The sequence below is a fragment of the Musca vetustissima genome, unplaced genomic scaffold (assembly GCF_032173495.1).
Source record: "Musca vetustissima isolate MV318-11 ecotype Yass unplaced genomic scaffold, APGP_CSIRO_Mvet_v1 utg20277, whole genome shotgun sequence".
Taxonomy (NCBI): domain Eukaryota; kingdom Metazoa; phylum Arthropoda; class Insecta; order Diptera; family Muscidae; genus Musca; species Musca vetustissima.
Window position 1 is genome coordinate 61,575 of NW_026879575.1, and position 11,017 is coordinate 72,591.

Genomic DNA, 11,017 nt, shown 5'->3' on the forward strand with positions numbered 1-11,017 from the left:
TTTTTACAAAAAAGTAAAGATTTTTTAAAAATATTTTTTTCGAGGCCTAACTAGAGGCGTGGATTTTTAAAAAAATATTTTTTCAAGGCGTGGATTTCTAAAAAAATATTTTTTCAAGGCGTGGATTTCTAAAAAAATATTTTTTCAAGGCGTGGATTTCTAAAAAAATATTTTTTCAAGGCGTGGATTTCTAAAAATATTTTTTCAAGGCGTGGATTTCTAAAAACTATTTTTTCAAGGCGTGGATTTCTAAAAATATTTTTTCAAGGCGTGGATTTCTAAAAAAAAATATTTTTTCGAGGTCGTGGATTTTTAAAAAAATAGTTTTTCGAGGCGTGGATTTTTTTAAAAATAGTTTTTCGAGGCGTGGATTTTTTTAAAAATATTTTTTAAGATATGGATGTTTTAAAAAAATATTTTTTCAAGGGCCAACTGAGGCGTGGATTTTTTAAAGAATATTTTTCAAGGGCCAACTGAGGCGTGTTTTTTTAAAAAAATTTTTTTCAAGGGCCAACTGAGGCGTGGATTTATTAAAGAATATTTTTCAAGGGCCAACTGAGGCGTGGATTTATTAAAAAATATTTTTCAAGGGCCAACTGAGGCGTGGATTTATTAAAGAATATTTTTCAAGGGCCAACTGAGGCATGGATTTATTAAAGAATATTTTTCAAGGGCCAACTGAGGCGTGGATTTATTAAAGAATATTTTTCAAGGGCCAACTGAGGCGTGGATTTATTAAAGAATATTTTTCAAGGGCCAACTGAGGCGTGGATTTATTAAAGAATATTTTTCAAGGGCCAACTGAGGCGTGGATTTATTAAAGAATATTTTTCAAGGGCCAACTGAGGCGTGGATTTATTAAAGAATATTTTTCAAGGGCCAACTGAGGCGTGGATTTATTAAAGAATATTTTTCAAGGGCCAACTGAGGCGTGGATTTATTAAAGAATATTTTTCAAGGGCCAACTGAGGCGTGGATTTATTAAAGAATATTTTTCAAGGGCCAACTGAGGCGTGGATTTATTAAAGAATATTTTTCAAGGGCCAACTGAGGCGTGGATTTATTAAAGAATATTTTTCAAGGGCCAACTGAGGCGTGGATTTATTAAAGAATATTTTTTTTTCAAGGGCCAACTGAGGCGTGGATTTATTAAAGAATATTTTTCAAGGGCCAACTGAGGCGTGGATTTTAAAAAAATTTTTTTTGAGGCGTGGATTTATTAAAAAATATTTTTCAAGGGCCAACTGAGGCGTGGATTTATTAAAGAATATTTTTCAAGGGCCAACTGAGGCGTGGATTTATTAAAGAATATTTTTCAAGGGCCAACTGAGGCGTGGATTTATTAAAGAATATTTTTCAAGGGCCAACTGAGGCGTGGATTTATTAAAAAATATTTTTCAAGGGCCAACTGAGGCGTGGATTTATTAAAAAATATTTTTCAAGGGCCAACTGAGGCGTGGATTTATTAAAGAATATTTTTTCAAGGGCAACTGAGGCGTGGATTTATTAAAGAATATTTTTTCAAGGGCCAACTGAGGCGTGGATTTATTAAAAAATATTTTTCAAGGGCCAACTGAGGCGTGGATTTATTAAAGAATATTTTTCAAGGGCCAACTGAGGCGTGGATTTATTAAAGAATATTTTTCAAGGGCCAACTGAGGCGTGGATTTAAAAAAGAAAAATTTTCAAGGTACAACTTAGGCGTGGATTTATTAAAAAATATTTTTCAAGGGCCAACTGAGGCGTGGATTTATTAAAGAATATTTTTCAAGGGCCAACTGAGGCGTGGATTTATTAAAGAATATTTTTCAAGGGCCAACTGAGGCGTGGATTTATTAAAGAATATTTTTCAAGGGCCAACTGAGGCGTGGATTTATTAAAAATTTTTTTTCAAGGGCCAACTGAGGCGAGGATTTATTAAAGAATATTTTTCAAGGGCCAACTGAGGCGTGGATTTATTAAAAAATATTTTTCAAGGGCCAACTGTGGCGTGGATTTATTAAAGAATATTTTTTCAAGGGCCAACTGAGGCGTGGATTTATTAAAGAATATTTTTCAAGGGCCAACTGAGGCGTGGATTTATTAAAAATATTTTTCAAGGGCCAACTGAGGCGTGGATTTATTAAAAATATTTTTCAAGGGCCAACTGAGGCGTGGATTTATTAAAGAATATTTTTCAAGGGCCAACTGAGGCGTGGATTTATTAAAAATATTTTTCAAGGGCCAACTGAGGCGTGGATTTATTAAAGAATATTTTTCAAGGGATTTTTAAAAAAACTGAGGCGTGGATTTATTAAAGAATATTTTTCAAGGGCCAACTGAGGCGTGGATTTATTAAAGAATATTTTTCAAGGGCCAACTGAGGCGTGGATTTATTAAAGAATATTTTTCAAGGGCCAACTGAGGCGTGGATTTATTAAAGAATATTTTTCAAGGGCCAACTGAGGCGTGGATTTATTAAAGAATATTTTTCAAGGGCCAACTGAGGCGTGGATTTATTAAAAATATTTTTCAAGGGCCAACTGAGGCGTGGATTTATTAAAGAATATTTTTCAAGGGCCAACTGAGGCGTGGATTTATTAAAGAATATTTTTCAAGGGCCAACTGAGGCGTGGATTTATTAAAGAATATTTTTCAAGGGCCAACTGAGGCGTGGATTTATTAAAGAATATTTTTTCTGAGGCGTGGATTTATTAAAGAATATTTTTCAAGGGCGTGGATTTATTAAAGAATATTTTTCAAGGGCCAACTGAGGCGTGGATTTATTAAAGAATATTTTTCAAGGGCCAACTGAGGCGTGGATATTTTTATTAAAGAATATTTTTCAAGGGCCAACTGAGGCGTGGATTTATTAAAGAATATTTTTTCAAGGGCCAACTGAGGCGTGGATTTATTAAAGAATATTTTTCAAGGGCCAACTGAGGCGTGGATTTATTAAAGAATATTTTTCAAGGGCCAACTGAGGCGTGGATTTATTAAAGAATATTTTTCAAGGGCCAACTGAGGCGTGGATTTATTAAAGAATATTTTTCAAGGGCCAACTGAGGCGTGGATTTATTAAAAAATATTTTTCAAGGGCCAACTGAGGCGTGGATTTATTAAAGAATATTTTTCAAGGGCCAACTGAGGCGTGGATTTATTAAAGAATATTTTTCAAGGGCCAACTGAGGCGTGGATTTATTAAAGAATATTTTTCAAGGGCCAACTGAGGCGTGGATTTATTAAAAAATATTTTTCAAGGGCCAACTGAGGCGTGGATTTATTAAAAAATATTTTTCAAGGGCCAACTGAGGCGTGGATTTATTAAAGAATATTTTTCAAGGGCCAACTGAGGCGTGGATTTATTAAAAAATATTTTTCAAGGGCCAACTGAGGCGTGGATTTGAGGCGTGGATTTATTAAAAAATATTTTTCAAGGGCCAACTGAGGCGTGGATTTATTAAAAAATATTTTTCAAGGGCCAACTGAGGCGTGGATTTATTAAAAAATATTTTTCAAGGGCCAACTGAGGCGTGTATTTATTAAAAAATATTTTTCAAGGGCCAACTGAGGCGTGGATTTATTAAAAATATTTTTCAAGGGCCAACTGAGGCGTGGATTTATTAAAAAATATTTTTCAAGGGCCAACTGAGGCGTGGGCAACTGAGGCGAGGATTTATTAAAGAATATTTTTCAAGGGCTAACTGAGGCGTGGATTTATTAAAAAATATTTTTCAAGGGCCAACTGAGGCGTGGATTTTTTAAAAATATTTTTTCGAGGCGTGGATTTCTAAAAAAATATTTTTTCGAGGCGTGGATTTCTAAAAAAATATTTTTTCGAGGCGTGGATTTCTAAAAAAATATTTTTTCGAGGCGTGGATTTCTAAAAAAAATATTTGTTCGAGGCGTGGATTTCTAGGCTTATGTTGGTCCCTCTTTCATCTGAATTGTGGACACTGACCTCCACGAGGTGCCACCTGGGGTAACTATTTTCATCACTCGTTGAAAAATTGCCGCGAGTTCACCCATAAGAACTACAAAAAAAGGGTTGAGGCGTCGGGTTAGTTGCCCACTTTCCGAAAACCCAACCTACTATAGAAAAGCAAAGAAAAAGAAAACCAAACCCCACAATGTTGACGATCCCCGCAAACGTATAAAGGACCACGATGTCCGAATCTGCACTTGGAATGTGCGAACGTTATACAGAACAGGCGCAGTGTTCGCTTTGGCGGATGTACTCAAGAAGTACAAATCCGATATCATTTCCTTACAGGAAATGCGATAGAAAAGGACTGGCGTAAGTAAATCAGATGATTACGCACTGTATTATGGCTGCCATGGAACGAGACGTGAATTTGGCTGCGGATTTATGGTTAACAGGAGAAATAAAGACCTTGTGTCTCCAGATTCACTCCAGTAGATGAGCGAATTGCAATCAGTCTCATTTGCGCCCATGCTCCGACCGAAGATAAAGATGAACAGACCAAAGACATATTTTCCGAGTGCCTAGAAACAGCATATTACCGTTGCCCTTGCCATGACATTAAAATTCGGCTAGGAGATTTTAATGCAAAAATCGGAAGTGAAAATATTTTTGGTCCCACTGTCGGAAAATTTCTGACTTTATGAAGAAACATACGACATCGGCATGAGGTTGATGTGAGGGAGAATTATCGGGAGAAAAGGAGAAAGGGGAAACATATTTTCAGAAAAAAGAAGAAAGAACAAAAAAAACGTGAGGGTGAGCAAATCGAGATGTACAGGAGTCAGAATGAAGTCCGAAAATTCTACCAACGGGTAAAACACCAAACTGAAGTCTTTGGTGCAGGCACATCCTCTTGTAGAGATGAAGAAGGAAACCTGGTGACAGATACAGACAGCGTGCTGAGGATCTGGAAGGAGCATTTTGAAAAACTCCTGGTATCAAATAATAGCCGTGAAGAGGATACCCCAGAATCAATAATAGATGACGTTATAGAGTGTATGTATACCAACTAGCCAAGATGAAGTCACAATCAATCGGCTGAAGAATAATAAAGCAGCAGGTGCCGATGGGTTACCAGCCGAACTATTCAAGACTGGTAGTCAGATGCTGGTCAGGAGCATGACAAATCCACCATGGACCAGATTTTCACTCTGCGCCAAATCCTGAAAATAACCACGAAAAACACATCGACACATTCCACCTATTCGTATACTATAAAGCCCCATTCGATAGCCCTTTCCGTTCAGAGGTGTTTAAAGCCATGTCTGCGTTTGGCATTCCTACAAAATTTATACGGCTATGCAGGATAACTTTAAGTGGAACAATGTCAGCAGTTGACGTTGTAAAAGACCTCTCGGAGCCCTTTAATACCGAACGAGAACTCATATAAGTTGACAGTTTGTCGTATGACCTTTCTAACATCCTGCTGGAAATGGTCATACGAGAGGCAAAGTTGAACAGAAATGGCACTCTGTACACCAAACAACACATGTTACTCGCCTACGACGATGACATCGACATAATGGGTCGAACCCTGAGAGCGGTAACAGCCACCTTTGAACGAATTGAGAAGGAGCCTGCCAAACCAAACTGATGGTATCAATGCGCAAGACGTCCAGTAGACTCGGACCAACTGTGGAACTTGAGCACTGCAGCTTCGGGGAAGTTAAAGATTTTATATACCTTGGTGCCGCCATAAATAAAACGAATGACATCAGTTTTGAAATTCTGAGAAGGATGGTGATGGCCAATCGGTGCTACTATGTTCTGAGCAAACAACTCAAAAGCAAGGCCACTTCCCACCAGACCAAACTCACACTCTACAATACGCTGATACTACCCGTGCTGTTATATGGATCTGAAGCATGGGTACTTGCGCAAGCAGATGAGGCAGCTCTTGGAGTGTTTGAGAAAAAATTTCTCCGAAAGATCTATGGGCCGATCTGCGTTGACGGTGAATATCGCCGTCGAATGAACCATGAGTTGTACCAGCTTTTCTCGGACATTGACATTGTATTGAGTATTGAGTTGCAGGGACTACGTTGGCTAGATCATGTTGTGAGAATGGATGAAGATGCCCCAAAAGGCATATAAAGGCGAACCGGCTGATCGTTTACGCAAAAGGGGAGGGCCACGAATAAGATGGAAAGACCAAGTGAAAGGCAACATTGCCGAATTTGATCTTTCAAATTGGAAAAAGTACGCAAAAGACCGACGCGCCGGGAAATCTTTTCTAAGCTCGGCTTATGGAACGAAAGTTCTGTCACAAGCCAGCAAAGTAAGTTGGTAACAGAGGCGTGGATTTTTTTAAAAAATATTTTTCAAGGGCCATCAAAAGGCGTGGATTTTTTAAAAATATTTTTCAAGGGCCATCAAAAGGCGTGGATTTTTTAAAAATATTTTTCAAGGGCCATCAAAAGGCGTGGATTTTTTAAAAATATTTTTTGAGTCCAAACAAGAGGGTGGTTTTGAATAATATTTAAAAAAAATCCACGCCTTTGTTGGACCTTGAAAAATATTTTTTTTATAATCGACGTCTGAGTTGGAACTTGATAATTTTGTTTAATCAAATCAAGTGTTGGACTTTGAAAAATATATTTTTTTAAAAATCCACGCCTGTGCGGCTCAAAAAATATTCTTTAAAAAAATCACTCATTTATCTGACTCAATTGGCATGATGACGGAGATGAGCAACAAAATAGAAAACAAGCTCCTCCTATTATGGCTACCGGCATTGCGCGGCAATAGCACATTCAATTCTGACTTCGGCTACCCTGCTCTAAATGGACAATAAAATACGTCGGCATATTGAAAAAAATAAGAGAAATAGATGGCAAAAAAACAAAACAATGTACAATAAAATAGACGCATAAAATGATACGACGATTAGTATTCTAAGTGCGCAGCATGTCGTTATGTATAAATTTATAGCCAAGTAGAGTATGAATGTATGTAAGTGGCAAAACATTTGCCAAGATTGTTTTGAAATTGCTCAGTATGAAAAAAAAAATATTTTTGCAAACATTGTCACATGCAAAAAAAATAAATAAATGGATTTTCTGAAAGGTAGGATGGAATTAAAAAATAAATGAGGATCTTCAGAAAATTTTCAATATTTCAATATCGTTTAATATTATATCAAATAATAATATCAAATACTAGGGATAATTTTTTATTTTTATAATTCATTTGAACAATTAAGACCAACTCGGGCATGCTCCCTATAATTACATATTTTTTTTTAAATTAATTAAAATTCAATTATCTGATTTTCTGTTAACAGCTATAATTTCCATAAATTACCCACCGGATATAGGCCATTATACACCACCTCACGTCAATGATATTCAAATTTAAGCATTGCATGTCAAATTCCGATAAAAATTTAATAACAAGTGTAAAATGGACGTTTTCTACGAGCTACACAAAATAAATCAATTTTGAATAAGATTTATTGAAAACTGGAAAATATTCCGCGAATGTGGGAGTTATTTAAAACCCAATACCAACCAATATTAAGACTTTTAGAACCGTTTAGTACCTATGTTCTCTTGTAGTACTCAACCCTACACACACATTCTGACCGCAAAAGAAATGTAGGTCTATACAAAATTTGGTGTAATTTTTTACATTTTGTACTCTTGTAAAATTTCCAAATTTCAAATATAGCTTCACCCAAATCCAAATTAAGTAAACATAACTAACAATCATAAATACGAATTTCCAACACTTCCTACATACCCCAATCTTAATTCCAAATTTCAGGATTCTATCGGTTCACCTAAATCCAATTTGTTTCAAATTTATTGCCATATAATACACATAAGTATAAATTTCCATTACTACCCACATCATGCAATCCAATGAAAATCTTATTACTCAATTTCAATCGGTTTCTATCGGTTCGCTTTTAATCCAAACTGTACCAAATTTAGTGCCATTTAGTACACATTAGTAGAAATTTCCAAAACGTCCTTTATACCCCAATCCTACACCCCAAACAGTGATCCTAACCACCATTTGGTACCATTTAGTAACCATTAGTACGAATGTCCAAAACTTTCTACATAGTCCAATCCTAAACCCTAACAGTGATCCTAACTTCAAATTTCAAGATTGTAGCTACATCGGTTTACTCAAATCCACATTTGGTACTATTTTGAACACATTAGTACAAATCTCCAAAACTTTCTACATATTCCAATCCTATACCCCAACTCTAACCCTAACTCCAAATTTCAGGATTCCAGGTGTATTGGTTCATACAAAATTTAAATTGTACAAATTTTAGTACACATTAGTACAATTTTTCAAAACTTTCTACATAGCCCAACAACAGTGATCCTAAATCCAAGTTTCAGGTCTTTCGGTCCCTCCACAATTCAAATTGTACCAAATTTAGTACAAAGTAGTATCAATTTCCAAAACTTCCTACATACCCCAATCCTATACACCCACACTGATCCTAAATTCAAGTTTCAAGATACAAATTCTATCGGTTCATCCACAATTAAAATTGTACCAAATTTAGTACACAGTAGTACGAATTTCTAAAACATGCTTCTTACCTCAAACCTACACCCCCATAGTGTTCCTAAATCAAAATTACAGGATTCAAAACTCTATCAGTTCACCCACAATTCAAATTGTACCAAATTTAGTACAAAGTAGTACCAATTTCCAAAACTTCCTACATATCCCTATTCTAAACCTCCACAGTGTTCCTAAATCAAAATTTCAGGATTCCAACTCTATTAGTTTACCCACAATTAAAATTGTACCAAATTTAGTACACAGTAGTACCAAATTTCCAAAACTTCCTACATACCCTAATCATATACACCCACACTGATCCTAAATTCAAGTTTCAGGATTCCAACTCTATCGGTTCACTCACAATTCAAATTGTACCAAATTTAGTACACAGAAGTACAAATTTCTAAAACCTGCTTCTTACCACAAACCTACATCCTCATGGTGATCCAAAATCTAAGTTTCAGGATTCCAACTCTATCGGTTCACCATCAATTCAAATTGTACTAAATTTAGTACATTGTAGTACGAATTTCCAAAACTTCCTACATACGCCAATTCTACACCTCCAGAGTTATCATAAATAAAAATTTCAAGATTCCAACGTTTGTGGTTCACCCACAAATCATATCGTACTAAATTTTGTACATAGTAGTACCAATTTTCAAACCTTCCAACACATCCACAGTGATCCTAAATCAAAATTTCAGGATTCCAATTCTATCGCTTCACCCACAATTTAAATTGTACCGAATTTGGTACACTTAGTACAAAATTCTAAAACTTTCTACATACCCCAACAATACACCCGCCACCAGTGATCCCAAATCCAAAATGCAGGATTCCAACTTTATCGGTTGACTTACCATTCAAATTGTACTAAATTTAGTACACATTAGTACAAATTTCTAAAACTTCCTACATATTTCAATCTTACACTTCAACAATGATCCTGACTCAAAAATTTCATGATTCCAGCTCTATTTGTTTACCTAAAATTCAAATTGTACCAAATTTAGTACCATTTAGTTCCCATGAGTATTATTTTCTTAAATTGAATCCTGACCCCAATCCCACACCCCTACAGTGATCCTAACTTCAAATTTCATTGTTCCCGCTCTATCGCTTCACCCAAATCCAAATTGTACCAATTATAGTACGATTTAGTACTTTTCCTACACATAAGTCACAAATTTCCAAAACTACGTGTATATCCCAATCCTACACTTCGACGGTAATGTTAATTTAAATTTTAAGGATTCCAGCTCGATTGGGATCTCCAAATTAAATTTGTTCCGAATATAGTAACATATAGTACTTTTCGTATACATAAGTACACGCTTCCAAAGCCAGCTCCTTATATCGACCCTGCTTCTCAACCTTAATTTGTATTACAAATTTCAAGTTTTTAGCTCTATCCATTCACATGCTACGACATTGTACTAAATTTAGTACATTTTAGTTTTTTTCGCATACATATAGTTCGAATGACCAAAAAAACCCGCTATATCTATTCTACAATCCATCAGTGACCCACATTTAAAATATTAAAGAGTTCTAGCTCTACCGGTTAGCCAAATACAAATGGTATCACATTTAGCACTTTTCCTACCGTTCTAGTACGAATTTCCTAAAACCTAGCCTTATCTGACACCTTTGGACCAAGAATGACAATCACCCAAAATTTCAAGATTCTATCTTCAGCCGTTGCGTCTGGGCGTTGATGTTAAATCAGTCAGTCAGTCAATCACTTGACTCTTTTATTAGCAAAGAAAAATCGAAGCCTGTTGGTGACCCTTGAAAAAATATTTAAAAAAAAATCAATGCCTTAGATTGGTTTGAAAAAAAAAAATATTTTAAAAAATTCCACCCGTGACAATGTTTTCCTCGGAAACATTGCCGTGACCAGGATTCGAACCTGGGTTACTACGGCCACAACGTAGGGTCCTAACCACTAGACGATCACGGCTATGTGGAATGATGCTGGGCGACCATTTTTGAATTCAAATAATTCAAAATCTTGTTTGAAACTAAATTTGCGATAATTAGCTACAAAACTAAATTTTGAAAGTTTGATCTCGTTTTTAGTTTTTTGCAATTGACTTTCACTTTTCATTATTTTGGAACACACATCGTCACACATACATGTTCACAAAATTGCTGTACATTTCGTTGGATTGAAATCAATTGATATTTGAATATTATTTACGTGAAAAGCAAGACTTCACATAGCCGTGATCGTCTAGTGGTTAGGACCCTACGTTGTGGCCGTAGTAACCCAGGTTCGAATCCTGGTCACGGCAATGTTTCCGAGGAAAACATTGTCACGGGTGAGGTCGAGTTTTTTTTTAGGATGAAAAAAAAATATTTTTTGTTTAGAAGGTCCAGAGAAAATTCCCACGGAACTATTTGTTGACTACCCTCACGAAGTTGTTGTTGGATTTTCCATGCCAACTTCCCCATACGATCTAATAGGCAGACTGTATTTTTTATGGCAATTATTTATTACTAAATAAAAAT

The 11,017-nt window shown here is 35.8% G+C and overlaps 2 non-coding genes across 2 annotated transcripts; one reads left to right on the forward strand and one right to left on the reverse strand.

Annotated features, from left to right (window-relative positions):
- Positions 1 to 10,394: 10,394 nt before the first annotated feature.
- Positions 10,395 to 10,466, reverse strand: Trnah-gug (transfer RNA histidin (anticodon GUG)). Its single transcript has one exon. It is a non-coding gene; the product is annotated as a tRNA-His (tRNA).
- Positions 10,467 to 10,728: 262 nt separating this feature from the next.
- Trnah-gug (transfer RNA histidin (anticodon GUG)) lies at positions 10,729 to 10,800 on the forward strand. The gene has a single exon. It is a non-coding gene; the product is annotated as a tRNA-His (tRNA).
- Positions 10,801 to 11,017: the final 217 nt, after the last annotated feature.